The sequence below is a fragment of the Bombus vosnesenskii genome, unplaced genomic scaffold (assembly GCF_011952255.1).
Source record: "Bombus vosnesenskii isolate JDL3184/JDL3185 unplaced genomic scaffold, Bvos_JDL3184-5_v1.1 scf7180000014889, whole genome shotgun sequence".
Taxonomy (NCBI): Eukaryota; Metazoa; Arthropoda; class Insecta; order Hymenoptera; family Apidae; genus Bombus; species Bombus vosnesenskii.
Genome location: NW_022883706.1, coordinates 1 through 21,256, shown reverse-complemented (window position 1 = coordinate 21,256; position 21,256 = coordinate 1). Strand labels below are relative to the sequence as shown.

General features: G+C 39.5%; 1 long non-coding RNA gene across 1 annotated transcript; it reads left to right on the top strand.

The window, feature by feature from the left end:
• The first annotated feature begins 14,012 nt into the window (after positions 1–14,012).
• On the top strand, positions 14,013–19,949 carry LOC117240773. The gene is made up of 8 exons (XR_004494787.1): positions 14,013–14,440; positions 14,654–14,788; positions 15,046–15,199; positions 16,037–16,182; positions 16,309–16,534; positions 16,606–16,830; positions 16,911–17,018; positions 19,116–19,949. It is a non-coding gene; the product is annotated as an uncharacterized LOC117240773 (long non-coding RNA).
• Positions 19,950–21,256: the final 1,307 nt, after the last annotated feature.

Genomic DNA, 21,256 nt, shown 5'->3' with positions numbered 1-21,256 from the left:
ACAAGTGAGTGAGAGGGAAAAGCTGAATTACATGCTAAATACGTTACCCGAAGAGTATAGCTACATAGCGGATAAAATAGATGCAGTGAAAGAAGAGAAAGAAACGGTAGCGTGCGTGAATAATAAAATAGAAATAGCGGAAAAGAAAGATAAGTCTAATCGAGGAGAAATGAAAACTAATGCCTTTGCTGCAAAAAAGGAAGGATGCTTCAAATGTGGAAGAGTGGGACATTTTGCAAGAGAGTGTCAATAATAGCGTCCAAGGGGAAGCAGTAACAGTTATCGGTGTGAGTCAACACGCGGTCGCAGCAGAGGAAGAGAAAACAATGGCAATACGAGCAGGGGGCGTGGAAACTTCCATCGTCAATCAGCAGCCGGCACGAGCGAATATGGCGAATATGGCAACACAGGAGCAGGCACATGGATGGCAACAGCGCACGCAGCACACAGCAGCGAGATGAACGAGATAAGTGGTAACGAAATAACATGCCTATTAGATAGCGGTTCTACCGATCACATTATTAACGATGTAAATTATTTTGATAAATCTATCGACCTTAAAGAACCGGTAAATATATATTTGGGCGATAATAGATCGATAAAGGCAACAGAAGTATGAAATGTTATTAGCTATTTTGAAGCATTTGGAAAGCGAAATAAAATAAATATGAATAAAGTTTTTTATGTGAAAGAAATGTCCGCAATCTTGATTAGTTTAGGCAAGTTAACGGATAATAATAATATGGTTATTTCAAAAGGAAATATTGCAAAAATAATAGATGAGAACAATAAACTTACAGCTTTAGCGGTCAAAGAGAATGGTGCATATAAAATGAAAAGTATATTGAAAGGAAGAAGCACTTAGTAAACAGTGCCGAACGTAGTGGTATGAGTAAAAAGGAAAGATGGCATAGGATGCTAGGACGCGTAAATTTTAGATACTTAAATATTTTGGGCAAGTAAAGAGCAGCTAGTGACAGGTATACCGAATAAATTTGAAAAGGAATTGTTCAAATGTAAGGCGTATATAGAAAGTAAAATTCATAATTTATCTTTCAAAAATAATCGAACTAAGGCTAGGGAGATAATGGAAATTATTCATACGGACGTGTGCGGTATCTTTAAGACTACCGGATTAAATGGAGAGAAATATTTTATTTCATTTATCGATGATTATAGTAAAATAGCTAGGATCTATTGTATAAAATCAAAAGATAAGGTCTTTCATTCTCTCGTACAGTTTGTAAATGAAGTTGAGAACTTAAGGGGCAAGAGGTTAAAAATATTAAGATGCGGTAATGGAAGAGAATACTTAAACAATCGAATTTATAAATTTGCTAGGGATAAAGATATCATAATAAATAATTGTCCTACCTACGTACATGAATTAAGCGGGACAGCGGAAAGGTATAGTAGAACAGTGATGGACATGGCGCGTTGCTTGTTAACGGAAGCGAAAGTACATAAAAAGTACTGGCCGGAAATAATATGTACAGCGGCGTACTTGAAAAATCGAATACTAGCAAACACTGTAGAGAGAAAGACACCTTTTGAAATATTCTTCGAGAGAAAACCAAGTGTTGAAAATTTGTATCTATATGGAAGTAAAGTTTATGTAAGAAGGCCAGAACAAAAAAGAGTTTCTAAATGGGATAAGAATGCAGATATGGGAATTCTGTTAGGATATAGCGAAGTAGGTTACAGAGTCCTATTAGGTGGAAAAATAACAGTAGCGACATGTAGAGGTCGTAGAAACAGACAAAAAATGTATCGGTTTTGAGGAGAATTCATTCGATGCAGTTAGCGATGATAGTAAAGATAATTATTTATTGGATAGCATGAATAAGGAAGAGTTAGAAAGTAGAGAAGATGAAAACGATAATAGTTCTGAAAGCTTAAAGATTCCTAGGAGATCTACACGTAATAAGAAAATTCCAGTACGGTATCCAGAAAAGGAAAACAGTAGTGAGATTCACGCAAATTATTGTAGAGTAGATATCCTTTGTACATTTGAGGAGGCGATTTGTTGTGAAAATAGTGAAGATTGGAAACAGGCTATGGATAAAGAAATAGAATGTCTCTATAAAAATAAAACTTGGAAATTGGTAGAAAGGGTAAAAAGCAAAGAAGTATTAGATGTAAAATGGGTTTGCACGAGAAAATCAGATGACAGGTTAGATTAGTGGTAAGAGGATTTCAACAAAGAAACGTAGTCGATGACATATATTCTCCAGTAGCGAGTAATCAGACCTTTAAAATATTGCTATCATATTGTTGTCAAAATGCATTAATCATTGAGCAAATGGATGTAAAAACTGCCTTTTTAAATGGTGAAATAAGTTCGGAGGTATATGTAAATCAACCAAAGGGATATGCAGACGGAACGAATAGAGTTTGTAAATTATCGAAAGCGCCTTATGGGTTAAAAGAAAGTCCGAGGAACTGGTATGAGTGTTTTGATAGGTATGTGACGAGATTGGGTTTTAAGAAGAATAACATAGAGTTGTGCCTATATACTCATGGAAAGGGGGAAAATGTTGTTTATTTGCTGATATATGTAGACGATTTGTTAATCTGTAGTAAAAACAAAAAAAGGTAACAAAACATGCTGTATATTAGTACAAATACCAGACCGAATATAAGTTATAGTGTGAATTATCTTAAGTAGATTTCAAGATTGTTGTAGCGAGACACATTTTAAATATGCTTTGCGAATATTGAAATATTTGTACCGAAATATTGAAATATTTAATATTAAAGATTTAAGGTTACATTAGAAAAGGAATGAAAAGTGTGAAGCGATAGATTGTTATGTGGACGCTGATTGGGCAGGAGATCATTTAGATAGGAAATCTACTTCTGGATATGTAATTAAATTGTATGGAAATGTAATCGGTTGGAAATCTAAAAAACAAAGGTGTGTGACAAAAACCTGGACGTATGCAGAGTATGTAGCTCTATCGGAAGCGGTGAGTGAATTAATGTCTATTAGAGAAATTATGAAGGTCTTCAATGTAAATCTAGACAATAACCCTGTAAAAAATTATGACGATAACTCTGGAGTGATAAGTATAGCAAAGTACGGAAATTTCACAAAAAATTCTAAACACATTGAAGTTCATTACCACTACGTTCACGAATGCTTAAAGGAAAATAAGATAAATATAATTTAAGTAGGTACAGACGAAAATACTACATAGGTTCTCTAAGAGGTTTTTCTATGTGCGATAGTCGAATCAAAGATTTGAATTTTTCGATTTGATCTACAGTGTTTATATTTTCAATAATGTTAGAAATTTGGACTGAAAACTTACCACCATTGATAAAGCATACTGGCGTTGGCTTTCCTTCGAAGTATACAATTTTTTGAACGATTTCTCCTGATGCGAGGGTTGGTTCTTGCTGCAGCAGAAGGGTATTATTATCTAATTTTAATGTTTTATTGGAGAGTTCGAATCGATATTGATTTAAAGCGGGTAAGCCTAATATGCCGTCTTCTATGATAGGGAAATTATCATCTACTAAGGCAAATTCTATCTCTTTGTTCAATAAATTTTGGAATTGGATTCGTATTTGGAATGCCCCATGGAGAATTTCTATGTGTCTGGTATTATTGTTCCTCCTGGGTAGCATCCTTGTTTAAGCAAGTTGATTCCTGCTCCCGAGTCAACGAAAAATCGCAATCCTGGTCGTCCTGGTAATTGTAGTCGTATTGTGGATAATCCTCCTGAGGTATCATTGTTAATTCTGATTGTTCTTGAATGTGGTTTATTCCTGGAGAGGCTTTTTTTTGAGGCGGTATTCGAAAATTTTGGCATTGATTGGCAAGGTGTCCCAATCGATTTCATTTGAAACATTTCGTTTGTGACCTTTCGTTTAATGGTCGATTCTGAAGCTTTGTAAAATTATTCATTCTTGGTTGAATGTTTTGTGTGGGTGGAGTTTTGTTATTCATGTTACTTGTAATCGTGAAGCGGTTACCTACTGGACGAGACATCTGGTTACGATAAGATGGTGGAGTGGTTGTTTGTCGTGTCATCCGTTTGCGAGCGTTGTCTTCGCGAAAGTATTTTTCCACGTCCATTGCCTTTTTTTCTGCATCGATGATGTTTGGGCGGGGGAGGGGGGGGGGATTAGCCAATAGCACGTGTCCTATTTCCGAACGAAGGCCTCTTACATAGTCAATCACAGAAACCATGTATAGTCGATCGTTCATCGCTCATCGTGTTAGTTCGTCTTTATATTCATTGGTAATGCTGTATTGAAGTTTGTTGAAAACACGTCGAAATCTAATGTTATAATTTTGCACGCTTTCGGTTATTCCTTGCTTTATCACTCTTAACAGATCTTGGTGTTCTCTTACTGATGCTTGAGTAGCTACGTTACGTCTTAATCCTTCGTACAGAGTTCCGAATTCGTTAATATGGATATTGCGGATTGTCATTGCGGCTTTTCCTACAATTTTCTCTATTTTGATCATTTTTAACAATAACGTTTGTTCGCTACACATCATTCTCATTTCTTTTATTTCACGAATTAAATCTTCTACACCTATATCGTCTTCTCCGGTTAGTATCGGAGATACTAAACATCTTTTAGATTTCCAGAGTTTGCAGCTGTTGGATTGGATGGTTGGACATATGTTGGTGGTTTTTGTGGCATAGGTGGAAGTGGATTAGTATCGTCATCGTCAGTCATCATAGAACCGAATTCAGTTGATTTTACGTTTATTTGTGGTAGTTTAACACGAGAGAGGTTTCTACCTAATATTTCCATTTCGTTAACGCTTTTTCTATTTTCTTCGTTGGCTAATTTTAAAGCATTCTTTATTTCGTTAAATTGTTGTCGAAATTCTTCGTTCTGTCTCTGTACTAAGTCTAAAATTGCTCTGGTAGAGGAATCGAGTGATCCCGTTTTATTTTGGACTCCACTTGTAGAGGGTAAACTTGTCTCGACTATTGAGTCTTTCTTGTTGTTCATAGTGAATATTGTCTCTTCGCTAGAGTTACTAGAGAAACTAACTTTTCGCGTTCTATATTGTTTAAAAGAATCCAGACTTTTCTCACCTTGATACGTAAGTTCGTAGAATGAGGTTCCCTTGCGGTGTTTTTCTCTGTGGCGCGTTCAAAGGTGTTGTTTGAGTGTCAAACTCGTTCTGTTGATTTGTTCTATGCTCACAGTGGTCCCGTTGATTTGGTCCACTGTGGTAAATTATTGGCAGCAAAGTTCATAACGCAAGTAGTTCGAATCCTTCGATCTTCAATAATGTTCGTAGACCGAAATCGTAATTTCGTTTACACTGAAGCGAATGGATCCTGGCAGGATCGCCAAAATGTCACGTAAAAATAATGGGAAAATAAGAATAAAAAAATGTTGGGTTCTTGAACCAGAGTTCGAGGTAGCTTTATTTTATAATAGGATTACAAGTTTGCGATTAGACCGTTACCGAAAGACTGAAGCCTCGATCAAGACTCAGCCCTTCTAGATGTTCGTTTATCTTATGCCTATGTGCCGAATTCATATTCCTTTGTTTTGGGAGTCGGTGTCGTGTGCAAGGCGGTACAGGTTTCCTGAGTCTGTTGGAGATATTTGTTGACGTTACATGTACGTCAAGATTGCGTCAGTGTCACGAGGCAAAACAATAATATGAGTCGCTTTCGATTTGCCGTTCGATTGATCGTCCTCTAACTCATGTGCCGCTACATACGTATATAGCTATTATTTCTTACAATATGCAGCGTATGCAGTTGTGTATGGGGCCTTAAGTTCACTGTTTATAGATACTGTTAGGAATTAATCGAACGAATTCAACGCAGTCGCGTTTACAGTGTTCCGTATTATCGGAAATGCCGAATTCGCGTGGTTTCGCTTTGACGTTCGTCCACGTTGACGATTGTTCAAAGAACAACCGAGTGGCCTCCGCGTCGCAGCTGCGAAAGACATCGAAGCCGCGACACCCTTGAGTGACTTCCCTATCTTTTCCTAAAACCATTAGTGTTTATGACGGTCCTCGGGCTAGCCGATCACGTTATGCGGAGACGCGTCGGCATCTGGTAAACATCCTGCCCGGAGAATAGGATCTGCGTGTGGCGAGCTACGGGACAGAAACCGTTGGAATGTTTACTGCCACGTGTTGCTACAAATCTTTCTTTTAAGGAGAGCTATATGATTACTCAATGCCTTTGTTAGATGGAGAGTTCGTCCCGTTGACCGCGGCTACGTTCGGCGACTAATTGTCGCCTTGAGCCCAAGCTCATTGTCACAAGTCTCAAACAAATACAATTGGGTAGAATGACGGCAAATCGTTTAGTTACAACTGTAGATTTTAATTACAATGTTTTTATGGATTTTCCCGAGGTTTCAGAGGGAAGGCACCGGTGTCCTCTTATCTCCGACATGTAAATATATGTGACTGTGAATTGCAAACACGGACGTACGTGTTTATTTCCTAGTTTTTATTTGAAAGGAACATCACATATGTTGGTCGTTCCACTCGGTCCGCGAACTCTGCGAGTTCATAAAAATCTATTCCAACCCAATGTTCCATATGCGAGCGAAGCGGCTTCTCTAACTTTCGGCCAAAAAAACATTTCTAAAAATTTTTTGTTCGCTCGCATATGAAACTGGTATTAGGTTGGACTACCTTTTTTACGAGCGAGTAGAGCGAGCAACGAGAACAGTGTTTCTCTACTATATGTAAATGAATACTATACATTGATTTTTATAAATATTTTTTATTGATAATTTCTTATGGAATAACAGGCGATCGCTAAAATCTTCTAGAAGTTGCTCAAGAAAATGTCCTTGACAACATATATCGAAGCGAACGTCATTAGCAAAAACTCTGACGGATCATATATTTTTTAACAAGAACTTTAAGATAAAATATGCAAGAGAGCATTATTTAAAGAATTGAAAGAAGGATAAGTATGAGAGAGAAAGCAGGTTGTGACTTTTATTGATATAACTGTTTTACTATACTAGCAATAAGAGGAAAATTGAACAAAACAAAAGCTAATTAATTACATATATATGTCGGGTTCACATTATGATTAGGGTTAGGGGCGTGAAACAAATCTTTATTTGGATTAGACATTATTGTTATGCAATAGAGGAGATATGTACTAGTGTAAATATGATTATTACAGAATATGGCAAGTAACTGTGGTAATCAGATACTCGAGAAGCTAATGACAATGATTCTAGGTTCAATAACGAATCCGCGATTAACGGGATAACAGAATGCGCCTTCTTCCAAGGTCCACGTTGTACCCAACTTCCTTGTTTACGGTTCAAGTATTACTGAACTAACTCTTTGTTAAAACATAGAATATCCACCGAGCGTAAGGACGCTATGTAACTAGCTAATGTGACCTCACGAGGGAATAAGTCTCCGTCGCGTTGGGGTGTGTCTAAGGACACGAGATCATCGGATTCGTGGAGAGATGCCTTCGTTCGGAAAGTGAGGGAAATTGACGTTGCTGTTAATTGGTCAATTTCCATGTTGGTGGTTAGAGGAGGATGCTAGCCGCCCTTGAGGGAAAGTTGCTAGCGGGAAGCGTCGTTCGTGAGAAAAATAGATTTCCCCTATCCTCTTGTAGTTGGTACAATGACTGTTTGTTTGTTTGAAGGACTTTAGTTAATTAAATCTTAAGATTTATAACGGGTCCTCAGGCTAGCTGAACATGTACTGTGGAGATGCGTCGACGTCTGTTAATCATCTTACCCGAAGAATAGGACTTGTGTGCGGCGAGCCACGGGACAGAAATCGTTGGAATGTTTACTGTCGCGTGCCGCTACAATTATTTCTTTTAAGGAGAGCTATAGAATTACTCCATACCTCTGTTAGGTAAAAACATTCATCCCTTGACCGCGGCTACGTTCGGCGACTGGTTGTCGCCTCGAGCCCAAGCTTTTTTTTTTTTTTTATTTATTTGTTGAAATTACAATCAATTCTCGCGTTGAGAATTTTCAGTAATTTTTCTGGCGTGGCGCAGTGACATGGCTGTTTATTTACAATAAGTTAATACTTATTATAGATAGGTATAATTTATAAGTATTATAAGTAAGTGCATATGCTTAATTTGGATAATTAAATGAATCTAACGTTTAGGTCTAGCGGGTAGTGCCTCTTCAGCCTGCGAATCTGGTCCGTCGTATCGAGTAGTCCAGTGATTAGGGGTTTCGGTGTTTGTTGATTCTTTTGCTATATCTGTCGCTATATTTTGCTATTTCCTCTTTGACGGTGGGTATCTTGAGGTCGCGGTGTATTGTTTCATTGGTTACATACCAAGGTGCGTCAATTAGGGATCTTAGCGTTTTCGGTTGAAAGCGTTGGAGTATTTCAATGTTGGAGTTACTTGCTGTTCCCCATAGTTGGATTCCGTAGGTCCAGACAGGTTTTATTACGGTCTTGTAGAGGGTAATTTTATTCTGTATGTTTAGTTTGGAGCGTCGGCCCGTGAGCCAATAGAGTTTTTTTAGTTTGTCCTTTAGTTGCTTCGTTTTATCTGAGATGTGTGTCTTCCACGTTAGTCTCCTGTCCAGGGTCATGCCCAGGTATCGGACTGTGTCCCTGCTAGGAACTGTTGCATTGTTGATGGTGACCTGGGGGCAGGTTTGTTTTCGGAGCGTGAAGGTTACATGTGAGGATTTCTTTTCGTTGACTTTGAAGCCCCATTTGTGAAACCACTTTTCCATGGAGTCGAGACTTCGCTGGAGAGTGGATGAGGCTATTACCGGGTCTGCGTGGGAAGCTAATAGCGCTGTGTCGTCTGCAAATGTCGCTATTGTTATATCGTTTGATATAGGTAGGTCGGCAGTGTAGATGGAGTACAGTAGGGGTCCGAGGACACTACCTTGGGGTATGCCGGCTTCTATTGGGAATGTTGCGGAAGTGGCGTCTAGGCATTTAACCATGAATTGTCTATTGGTTAGGTAAGATATTAGGATGGAGTAGTAGGGGTGGGGTAGGATCTTTTTAAGCTTGTATAGTAGCCCTTCATGCCATACTTTGTCGAATGCCTGTTGGATGTCTAGGAAAACCGCTGAGCAATATTTTTTCTTTTCGAGTGTTTGGCTGATCGTATGAGTTAAGCGGTGGATTTGCTCTACTGTAGAATGATGTTTTCGGAAGCCGAATTGGTGATCTGGGAGTGTTTTCAAGTTCTCTAGGATTGGAAGGAGTCGGTTCGTGAGCATCTTCTCGAATAGCTTGGACAGGGTAGGTAAAAGACTGATTGGGCGATAGGAGCAGGTTTCGTATATCGGTTTACCGGGTTTAGGGATGAGGGTAATCAATGAGATTTTCCAGGCCTTAGGATAGTGTTCCAGGCGAAGGATAGCATTAAAAATCGATGTGATGAGTGCTATCCCTTTTGTGTGAAGTTCCTTGATTGCTTTATTGCCTATTAGGTCGTGTCCTGCTGCTTTCTTGGGGTTTAGGCGACTGATTGTTTCTATAGTCTCAGCAGAGGAGAAGGGTTCGATAGGAGGGGACATTTGGAAGGGGGTGTGCAGGTATTCAGTAACGTCCGCGGCGGCTTGGGGGGAATGGGGTTTGAATACTTTTGACAAGTGTTTAGCAAACAGGTCGGCTTTTTCTATAGGGCTTCGCGCCCATCCACCTTGCGGACGGCGGATGGGTGGGATTATTTGTGGGGGGCGTGTGAGTTTCCTAGAGGCCTTCCATAGTGAGTAGTTGGCGTCGGCTGTGGGGGATAAGTTGGCGAGATATTTATGGAAACAGTCGTTTTTATAGTTTCTTAAGGTTCTGGATAGCTTTCTAGTTGCGTTGTTAAGTTTGCGTTTGTCCTCCGGTGTTCTATGGGTCTGCCATACTCTTCTTAGTCTTCGTTTTTCTGCTATTTTTTTTAGTATGTAATGGGGATATTCTTGTTTGCTGTTAGATGGCTTTGTCGGTGTGGAGAGGCGGATTGCGTTTATTATGCTCGTGTTTAAGTATTCCGTGGCTGCTTCGATATCTTCCTTTGTTTTTAGTGGGGTGAAGGCTGAGGTTGAGTGTGTAAAGACTTCTCTGAAGAGCTGCCAGTTGGTGTGTTGGTTGTGAATGGAGCCATTAGGTGTATTCTCGATGATTGTTGAACTGACTGTTGCTATCACGGGAGAATGATCAGAGGAGAGATCAGCCGAGGAGTTGATCTGGACGTGTCTTGATGGGATATTTTTAGTTATGAAGAAGTCGAGAAGGTCGGGTATTTTGTTGGTGTCAGTGGGCCAGTATGTGGGTTCGTATGTGGTGAGGTAGTTGAGGTTGTTGTTTATTATGCTGTTTAAGAGGTTTTTGCCTCTTGCTGTAACCAGTCTGCTGCCCCATTGGATGTGCTTGGCGTTATAGTCTCCTCCAACTATGAATCTATTGCCCAGGGTGTCCAGGAAGTTATCAGAGTCTTCTTTGGCGATGGAGTGTCTGGGAGGGCAGTATACTGCTGAGGTGGTGATTGAGCCATGACAGTCTTCTATTGCTACGTTTGTTGCTTGGAGGTAGTCTTTCTGGAATGATGGGAGTTCGTAGTGCTTAATACTTGCTTTGATTATTATTCCGGTGCCACCGTGGGCCTTTCCGCTGGGGTGTTGGGTATGGTAGAATTTGTAACCATTTATTTTCAGGTAGCTCTTGTCGGTGAAGTGGGTTTCCGATACGAGCATTACGTCGATTTGCTGGTGTCTAAGAAGAGTTCTAGTTCAAGTTTGTGTTGCGCTAGACCGTTGGCGTTCCAGAGTGCTATGCGCCTTGGTTTTATTTTGAGTCGGGGCGTGCTAATTTTTCCACGATGAGTGTTGGTAGCGATAGCAAGTGATTTATTTGCTCCGATTGTTTCTCTATTAGCTTTTCTAGCCTTGAGGAGTTGTCTGTGTTTGGTGGATTGGGGACACTGTTTTGGGGAAGGTTCCTTTGGCTGTTCGGGTTATTTTGGATGCCTTGTACTGCTTGGGCATAGGAGGTTGAGGTGGAGATGAATTTGGTAGGACTGGGTGTTTGGTTGGTTGAGGGGGTTGGGGTAGTCGTGAATTTCGGCGGGCTGGGTGTTTGGTTGGATACCTCTTTTGCTCTGAGCTTAGGGTACCTGTTCGTGTATAGTGTTTTATATGCTGGGCAGCCTTTGTAGTTGGCAGGGTGGTCCCCTTGGCAGTGGATGCATTTTGCTGGGGTTTCCGGTAATTTGGCGCACCGGTCAGTGGAGTGAGTGCCTGCGCATTTAACGCAGCGGAAAGTATGGTTGCAGTATTTCTGCGTATGACCGTACCTTTGGCACCTTTTGCATTGCACTATTTCTTTTTTCACGAGCGGTGGTTCGATCTTTACTGTCGCGTTCATTAGGCGACTGATGTTGTAGATTTCCTTATTGTTCGGCTTTTGTTTAATGTCTAGGAAGAATAAGGATAACGGGTCTTTCGAGACTCTATGCCTTATATTACTTACGTTGATGACTTCGTGGCCGAGTTTTGAGAGTTCGTATTTGAGTTCGTCTATGTCTGCTGAGTGGTGTATGTTTCGTAGGACCACCCGGAAAGGCCTTTCCTGTTTGAGTTGATAGGTGTGGAAGTTGGCGTTCAGGGTTCTGAGTGTCTTGGTGAGTTTTCTGTAAGCTTCTGGGTTCGTCGGTAGTATTTTCACCTTGTTGTTGCTTATCTTAAGGTTATATTCCTCCTTGCTGGTATCTCTCTCTAGGGACTTGATCATTGTCTGTATGTCAATGACGTCGTCCACAAATATTGGTGGGGGAGGGGGGATTCTCTGTGAGTGTTGGTTTGGTGGCGGTTCTACGATTTCCATGGCGTCGTTTGAGGATTCCAATACGGCGAACCTGTTGTGTGTGTTTATTTGCGTTGCTGTTTCTATTTTCCTTTTCTTTGTAGTGTTAGCGTCGTTAGTGCGGAGAGTTCTGCTACACTTCTGCCACGGGGGGGGGGGGTAGCACGGGGTAGCTGCGAGTCTGCTCCGGAGAGCCTGGTCGCGGTTGCTGGACCATCATCGAGCTAGTTAATTCGGAATGAACAACTAGTCGTGAGGCTGTGAGGCTAGTATTCGGGTTGGGGTTAGGTGCGTGGGATTTTCTTCTCCCTAAAGGGTAAGGGACACTTAGCTGTGTTCTCTTTCGACGGTTGGGCGACACGTGTTGTTTTCGGACTACGCTGGGCACTAGAGACACGTCTGCACGCTTCGGCACTCCACAGCGAACTGAGCCCAAGCTCACTGTCATAAATCTGGAACAAATACAATCGGATTGAATGGCGGCAATCGCTTAATTACGGCTATGGTAGAATCTAGATTAAAGTGTTAAGGGACTTTCCCAAAATTCCAAAGGAGAGGCTCCGGTGTCCTTTCATCTCTGATATATATATATGTCGGAGATGAAAGAACACCGGAGCCTTTGGAATTTTGGATAATCCCGCAACATTGTAACCTAGAGTCTACTATAGCTGTAATTGAACAATTGTAGTTATTCAACCCGATTGTAATTATTCGAGAATTGTGATAATGAGCTTGGGCTCGAGGCGACAGTCAGTCGCCGAACGTAGCCGCGGTCACGGGATGAACGCTTTGCCTAACAAAGGTATGAAGTAATTCTATAGCTCTCCTTAAAAGAAATATTCGTGGCGACACGCGACAGTAAACATTCCAACGGTTTCTGTCCCGTGGCTCGCCACGTGCAGACCCTATTCTTCGAGTAAGATGATTGCCAGATGTCGATGCGTCTCCGCAGTACATGTTCGGCTAGCCCGAGGGCCCGTTATAAATCTTAAGGTTTAGTTAACTAAAGTCCTTCAAACAGACAAACGGTCTTTGTCCCAACTACGGGAAGATAGGGGAGACATATTTTTCAACGAGCGGCGTCTCCCACTAGCAACTTTCCCTCGAGGGCGGCTAGCATCCCTTTCTAACCACCGATATGGAGATTAACCAATTAGCAGCAATACTTTCTGAACGAAGGCTTTTCTCGACGAATCCGATGATCTCGTATCCTTAGACACACCCCGTTATAGTTTTCCTGTGTGGCATCATCGGGACGGGAAAGGCATTCTCGCTCGCGATCTCATCGATCGAAGAGTAACGCCTTCGCGATCAGTGATTATTCTCAGACTTGGACTTTGTGAGTACGTTCTGTTGTCGTCCCGTTGACCGCGGATTCGTTATTGAGCCCGAGAGCATCGTCACTAGCGTCGCGAGTGCCGAACCGCCGTGATCAATTGTTAAGACTGTAATAATTCTATCATTGTAATAAACTACGCCTGTGTGTACCGTATCAATGGCTAATCCTCGAGAAGATTCATTTGACGCCCACAACCCCATTTCCAATGCCGATCCGACATATATATGCTCAGATTTCAGAGCTTAGTTTTAGGAGTAATGTAATATCGTAAGGTAATTCGAATTAGAAATCAGTTGAAAATAGATAAAACCGAGTAAGTCGTCTTTCTGTGGTTCGTTTACATTTAAGAGTGCCTGCGTGACTAAAGGCACGTAGTTGGTAGTTCTTACATAGGTATGAGGGAAACAATAGACAACGTTAGAAGAAGGACGGTTTCGTTATCCAAGGCGGGACGACCGAAAGATCAGAGTGTGCGTGTTGCGAGAATCAGAGCTAATCGAGTCGTCGAAGAGTAGAGTCGTGAGAATTGATAGAGTTGTTAGAGAGAGAGAGAGTGTGTGTGTTAGATTCGTTGTGACGAGGGTGGTCAAATAACTGTAAAGTTATTTGATATAGATACGAGTATTGCATTTAGTTTCCGTTAAATAAACATCGTTTTCTGTCCAATTTATATTTGTATATTCAATTTAATATTAATAAATTGTAAGTAATGGGAAAAAAAATTCCATCCTTATTTCCACGATATTACAGTAATATATTGTATTTCCCAGATTACTTTCATTAATATTCGTCTTAAGACATTAATAACACTCAATTTTAATTTTATCAAAGCAAAATAAATATTTTTGTTTAATTAAAACTCTACTCCTAAAAAAATAAAACTTTTCTATTTATGCAAAATTGCATGCAATAAAAGTTTCAATGAATACACTTCGTTTTGTAACTGTTTTCTTCAATCAGAAAAGATAACGGCCAAAAAATTATTGTTATTCCACAACTAATTGGAAATTTTGACAGTTTAATTCGATCATTGGATCGATTACACGTACGGTGATTTTTCAAATTCGGAATCAGTTACAGACCTAACTGAAGAGTTAAGCCCTGCGATGTGTAGTTGGTCCAGGGACAGTGTGGCAAATCTATTCGTTCAACGCTGATTGGTTCCGCCATTTATAAAAGGGCTTCCTGCAGCAGTTATGTATAGATTGGTATAAATATAAATGTATGAAGTATACGTTTACAAAGTTGTCTGTAAACAAAGTGTAATAATATTTACCGTGTATTGGAGTGTATATAACGACGGAAATAAAGAATAATAAGAAAAAGTAAGATATTATTAAAAGTCGCTCTTATTAATAGATATAAATAATAGTTGAATAACCTTTTATAAGATTGCTAAAGATAACCTCAAAAGGAAATACAACTTTTTTGCAAAATTTAACGATAAATTATATTACAATTTTAAATTAACATCAAATTTTGAGCTACACACATCTTAGTAATTAAATCTGTATGGTGTTATCCGTTTTTACTTTAAGGTGATTTATACTTCGTGTTTATTACAAATTTTTGCAGTCATCATAGAGAACATACAGAATTAACATTTAAGTTTGGAACGTTAGTTCAAATGCCTGATTACTCAGCCAAGGGATGCAGAAACAAGTCAAAGAGTGGTAAGAAAATGTATTATCATCCAAACGATCCCAAACGAAGAGAGTAATTGCGAATTAATTGCGTAACTCTTGGTAGAAAATAGAATGTAATTGAATATAAATCCAATTTTTAATATATTATGTTTAACAAAGTATTTGCATTACATTATTCCAGTCATACAGTATTTAAAAAAAATATATAATAAGCATAAAAAATGTATTTAAGTTTTCATTAATAAAATTAGACACTAATGACTTTACGCTGTTAATTTCCCTAGGCCATAGTTGTACACACAGGTCTGTTAACTGCTGTAAAGGAGATAAGGTTCTTAATGTCGCAAGATGTACTTTACCAATCGGCCACCATTGAACACTGCGATCGAGTAGCTAGGATTTTGTGTTTGGCGCCATTCTTCGGTGAAAACACTAAAGGTAAAGAATATAAACTAAAGCAGTAAGCTTATTCAATAACTAATACTATATTATGTATTTATTATAATTTCTCACCATTTATTTCAAGCAGATACATCTACAATACTCCATTTATTACAGAAAGCATTGTTTAAATGAATATTAATTATGAACCATTATCAAACATGCATTATTATTACCAACAAACAAGTTTAACAAGACCACAATTTTCAAATTAAATATGTACACATATCTTTAATGCTTTTACATTTGACGCATATATTGGAAAGTAAGTTTGTTTTTAGTTTTTTCTTAATTTATTAAAAAATTGTGTAACTATTAACATTACCTATAACATACGTAAATAGTGTCATATTTAAAATATTACCCATGATTAAAAATTTTCAATGTTATTAAATTCTTTATTGAGGAAGCTAAATTATAATATAATTATAGAGTTTACAAAGGATTTTAATAATGAAAAAATATTTATTTTATATAACATTTATTAGACATTAGTTAGATATAAAATAAGAATAATATAATCATAATAATCATATATCTAAGATAAAAGTTGATCTCCATGATCATTAACATGGTGTTGCTTTTTCCTCACACCATCCTGCTACACGCTTCGAAGCAGAACATACAGCGAGTAGATATTACGGAATCAGATCCAACAGCAAACAATACAATATGTATAGAACTCTAATCATGGAAACACCAACACCTTTGGTAGCCGAAGTTATGCACAAGTAACTAACCAATCGCCACCCTTAACACCAACATAGCCAAATCCATCATTAATACACTCAAGCAACCACCGTTACAATACTAACTAACGGCAATTACTTCCAGACGTAGCAGTATATGCACCACTGCGAACAGGCAGTACATTGACAGAGATTATAGAAGTAGCATTGGCAAGTACTATTTATGAACCAAATAACAGGCAAACAAAAATAATTCCGCAAGACTTTCTTGACAAAATCAGAGGAAAAAAGGTAAGCGAAAGCAAAATGACAAAAACATAGAGCAGGTGAAAGCAAAAAAACATCTAAACAAACTTGCAAAGGAAATAGAAAGTAAAATAAAAGATCATAATAATAACGAATTCTCAAAATTCATAGATTCACTTTCTGCGTACGAGAATTCCAACTATTTCCTATGGAAAGCTACGAACAAAATAAAGGAGCCAATTAAACTAATCCCAGCAATCAGATTAACGGACAACACATGAGCCAGAAGCAACGAAGAGCAAGCTGAAGAATTTTCCAACCACCTTTGTTGAAGTTATCTCTTCGAGGAACACGTGCTGAATGTGTAACAGAAATATATTTAAGTATAAGTGTAACTGTAAGTATAAGTATAAATATAAGCATAAGTATAAGTACAGTGTATACTAATCCAGAACCACACTGTGGCAGCGTTACATTACAACAGAGCTTCGAAGCCATGAGTCTATGGGTATTTATATAATTACGAAAACTGGCCCGTCTATATATACCCTGCTGCACCATCTGTGCATGGCATATTCCTAAAAAAGGCTATGAGACTGAGAGGCCCTTCAAATTGATTTAGAGCTAAACAATACTCAATAGCATCGGGGACTAAGAGAACTAAACGATAGAGAAGATGTAGTTTTCCTAGAAGTGAGTATTACTTCAACACCCTCCCTAACACTCGAAATCTTTACAAACGATTACTTTTTAACATCATTGTTATTTTTCAGACCTAATTTTTGTCGTAAATATTGAAATCTTGGTTTCGGTAACGCCTTCGTAAATATATCTGCTTGTTACGTCCGGCGACTCTCTACACAAAGCAGACTCCACGCCACGTGAGTTCTATTGGAAACAGTGACAATGACTGTCTTGTATCGTATCTGGTTATATTATTCATTGTTCTTACTTGGTGCCCGATTTTTGTTAGTTCCTTGCATATATTTTTGGTGTTTGTTCTTGGGTATAGGTCTCTAATTACTACTTTGTGGTTCTTTTCTGTTTTGAGTTGGTATGTATGATGTATGGTATGTTTAATACTTGCGCCACTTTTCGAAAGATTTTTGGAGTATTTGTTTGCACTTTGACTTGTTCCAGTTTTAATTCCTTTATACTGTAGTTTTCTCTTCCGACAGTGTTGTTTAATAGTTCAATAAGGGTATCTGTTATTTGAGCATGAATGTAGATCGGTGGTGGTTTAACGATATGCGTTGTCATTTCTTCCTCTGAACTCGTATCTCCGTCTTTTATCAGTGAGCTGAAAGAATTTCGGAGTGGGATGTCCTGTAGCCACTGGTGCATTTCTGTAATTTTTATAGCGCTTGTATTTAGGATTATTTTACGCCTTTTGTGAGCTGTTGCTACCTTCCAGTTTTCATCTTGATAGGATAGTTCGTTATTGTAGCTGTTTTCTTCCTGCTTTTGCAACGTTTCCATTTCTTTTATAGGCTTTCCTGTTCTTTGTTAATTGGTTGTTTTCTGCTTAACGTATTTGTAGCTTCATTTATGAAACATATGTCACCCTTTTTTGTTTGGCGGCGGTATTGGTTGTTGCATTTTGAAACTTTTACCATGTGACAGTGTTCGTTAACATTTTAACCTCCTAAATTCACTATTTATCGCACTAACACTGGAGCACATTTATTCGCGCCTGTTTACCTCGACTGCTCGGGCAGAATTGTCATTACAATGCAATTATCTATATTGTTACATCGAGGCCTTTCTTCTATTTTGTCCGGCAATTTTCATTTTTAACGTGATGAACATTTTCTTCTACATCATATTTTAAAATTTGTTAACAATCACTGTTTACAAATTGACGGCAAGTACCTGATTTGGGATTATACGTTCTATATACATCGAACGTAACAATAAGGAACACAGAAAGCAACTGAGATATAACACGATATTGAAATTGGAAATTAATTACACCCTCGTAGCGGTGCCTGCATCAGCTTGGACTAATTCGCAAACGATGGAAGTTGTATATGTTAGAGCGAAAAGAAGCCTCGCATATTCAATCTCAGAATGTCATGTCCGAAGGAAGTCCATCTCCAACGCAGCTAATCGAACTATGCGTCTAATCGAACTTTTCGGGGTTATTTTCATGTTCGGTATCATTTTGATCAAAAGAACCTCAACAATTCAACTAAAACAACGTTTTGTCGATGAAATAAAAGATGTAGAAGCTTCATTTTTTCTATCGAAGAGATCTTAACAAAAGAACGATAACAGGTTGTACCTTAATGCCTCGATGAAAGAAATTTTATATTTTAACGTTTCAATATTTTAATGATGCAATAGTATAATATTTTAATAAGAAGGGAGAAATGGTACGTTCGTGTACGATTTTATACTTTTAATCGGCAAAAATGATGTTGGAAGGATAGAAAAGCTATTGAAAAACATTTGGATAATTTCTCATCGAAGCATCTGCAAATAGATCTTAATTCGATCTGACGCGTCTATGTTGTCTGTAATAATTGTAGCTGCTGGCTGTAGATGTCGCTGCTGGGGTACTGCTATATTTTTCTAATTTAGATGCGTGGAAGAAAAATGGGACTACGGGCGCCGGGATTCGAATCCGAGTCCCGAACGTTCGTAACCTAAGGCGCTAACCACTGCGCTACCGTTGTCCGGTATTAGTTAGTGGCGGTATTTGTTGTCGAGTGCCGCGACAGATCTATCGGACGATGGCCCGCGGCCGGTTCGATCGTAACGTCGATTAACATGTATCAACGGCTGGACCCGCTAGTAACATCAAAATACAATTTTTTTTGTCAAGGGGAAACATTGAATTATAGGCTCGCCCTATCAACTCAAAATCAACTTCAAATGACGACTAATTAGACACTTTGGAAAGTTTCACATACATCACAATCACGATAGACATTACGCAGGACGATTAATTCGTTTCTAAGTTTCTCTTTGTACAGAACCATACCGTCGACCGATGGGTCCGCGGTAGAAAACGGTAACAAGGAAGAATGGCCGCAGGAAATCCCTGACTCCTAAAGCCGCGAGCAAGGAGGTTGGAGCGGAGGAAGCGGCGATTGAAGCCATGAACTTAGGCGATTAAGATTAAGGGTACGCACCCTCCAGAACAATCTGGGACAGTCAAGACCTGCTTTTCCAAACCATTCTGGAGAGCACGGTTGCCCTAGCGGTGGTGGCCGAGCCATACAGAGTCCTGGACGCTCCGGACTGCGCCGGAGATACAGACGGCTGTCACCTGGACATCAGCGCCGGCATCGTCCGCCCACAGGGATTCTCTGGAGCGCGGCAACGGATACGCAGCGGTCGAATGGTCAGGAATGGTGGTAGTGGCCGTGTATGTGTCGCCCAACAGCGAATGGACAGCGTTCGAGGAGTTCTTGAACGGGGTAGACGACTGCCATTACGATTACGAGATATAGTATTACGTTATAATACATTACATTATAACGTATTCCGTTAAATTGAATTACGTTATATCATATTACGTTTTGCCGTTCCTTCACATACTGAGCAGAAGGCGAACGTTACCATGATCGCGGACGGATATTAAGACAGGCAGAGTGGGGATATGGTAAGAATAGAAAGGGAGGCAAGTGGATCAACACAGCAGTTGCCCGTAATCAGTCGTCAGTAGGAATCGCAACCAGAGAGTTCTGAAGAACTCGCTGGTCAAGAAAGTAAACGGACTGTGGAACGTAGCGACGCGTATTAAGTTGGCAGCCTTCACGTAATAGAGTACATTCAGTAATATAGTATTACGTTATATATGTCGGAGATGAAAGAACACCGGAGTCTGTAATTGAACAATTGTAGTTATTCAATCCGATTGTAATTGTTCGAGAGTTGTGATAATGAGCTTGGGCTCGAGGCGACAATCAGTCGCCGAACGTAGCCGCGGTCGCGGGATGAACGCTTTGTCTAACAAAGGTATGGAGTAATTCTATAGCTCTCCTTAAAAGAAATATTCGTGGCGACACGCGACAGTAAACATTCCAACGGTTTCTGTCACGTGGCTCGCTACACGCAGACCCTATTCTTCGAGTAAGATGATTACCAGATGTCGATGCGTCACCGCAGTACATGTTCGGCTAGCCTGAGGACCCGTTATAAATCTTAAGATTTAATTAACTAAAGTCCTTCAAACAAACAGTCATTGTCCCAACTACGGGAAAATAGGGGAGACCTATTTTTCGACGAGCGGCGTCTCCCACTAGCAACTTTCCCTCGAGGGCGGCTAGCATCTTTTTCTAACCACCGATATGGAGATTGACCAATTAGCAGCAACGCCAATTTGCCTTACTTTCTGAACGAAGGCTTTTCTCGACGAATCCGATGATCTCGTGTCCTTAGACACACCCCATTATAGTTCTCCTCTGTGGCATCATCGGGACGAGAAAGGCATTCTCGCTCGCGATCTCAGTGATGAAAGGAGTAACCCTTTACAACCAGTGAATATTACGCATCCGACTTAGATTTCGTGAGTACGTTCATCTATCATCCCGTCGACCGCGGATTCGTTATTGAACCTAGGATCATTGTCATTAGTTTCTCGAGTACCTAACTACCACGGTTACTTGTCCGGTTCTATAATAATCGTATTTGCACTAGTCAATGTCTTCTCTATTGCATAACGACGACGTGTAATCCAAACGAAGATTCGCTTCACGCCCCTAACCCTAATTCTAATGTAAACCCGACATATAGTATAACGCTATAACGCATTACGTTATAAAGTATAGCGTTATAACGTACTACGTTATATAGTATTACGTAATATGGAAATAACGTATTACGTTATATAGTATAAGTAAAATCCAATGCAACCACAGCTATCAATATTGAAGATTAAATATGTAATTGAACGAATCTCCGCTTCTGTTGAGGATATGTAGACAATTCGATGCGCGTTATACTCCACGTTTGATGCCAAATACAACGCACATCATCTGGTTTGCGCTATGTCCACTCTTTTCCTGTCAAATCCGATGCAATTATAATTTTTAATGCTCAAGGCTAAATATTCAATTCTACGAATCTCTGCTGCTATTGGACAAATTTCGACAATTCGATACGCGTTGTA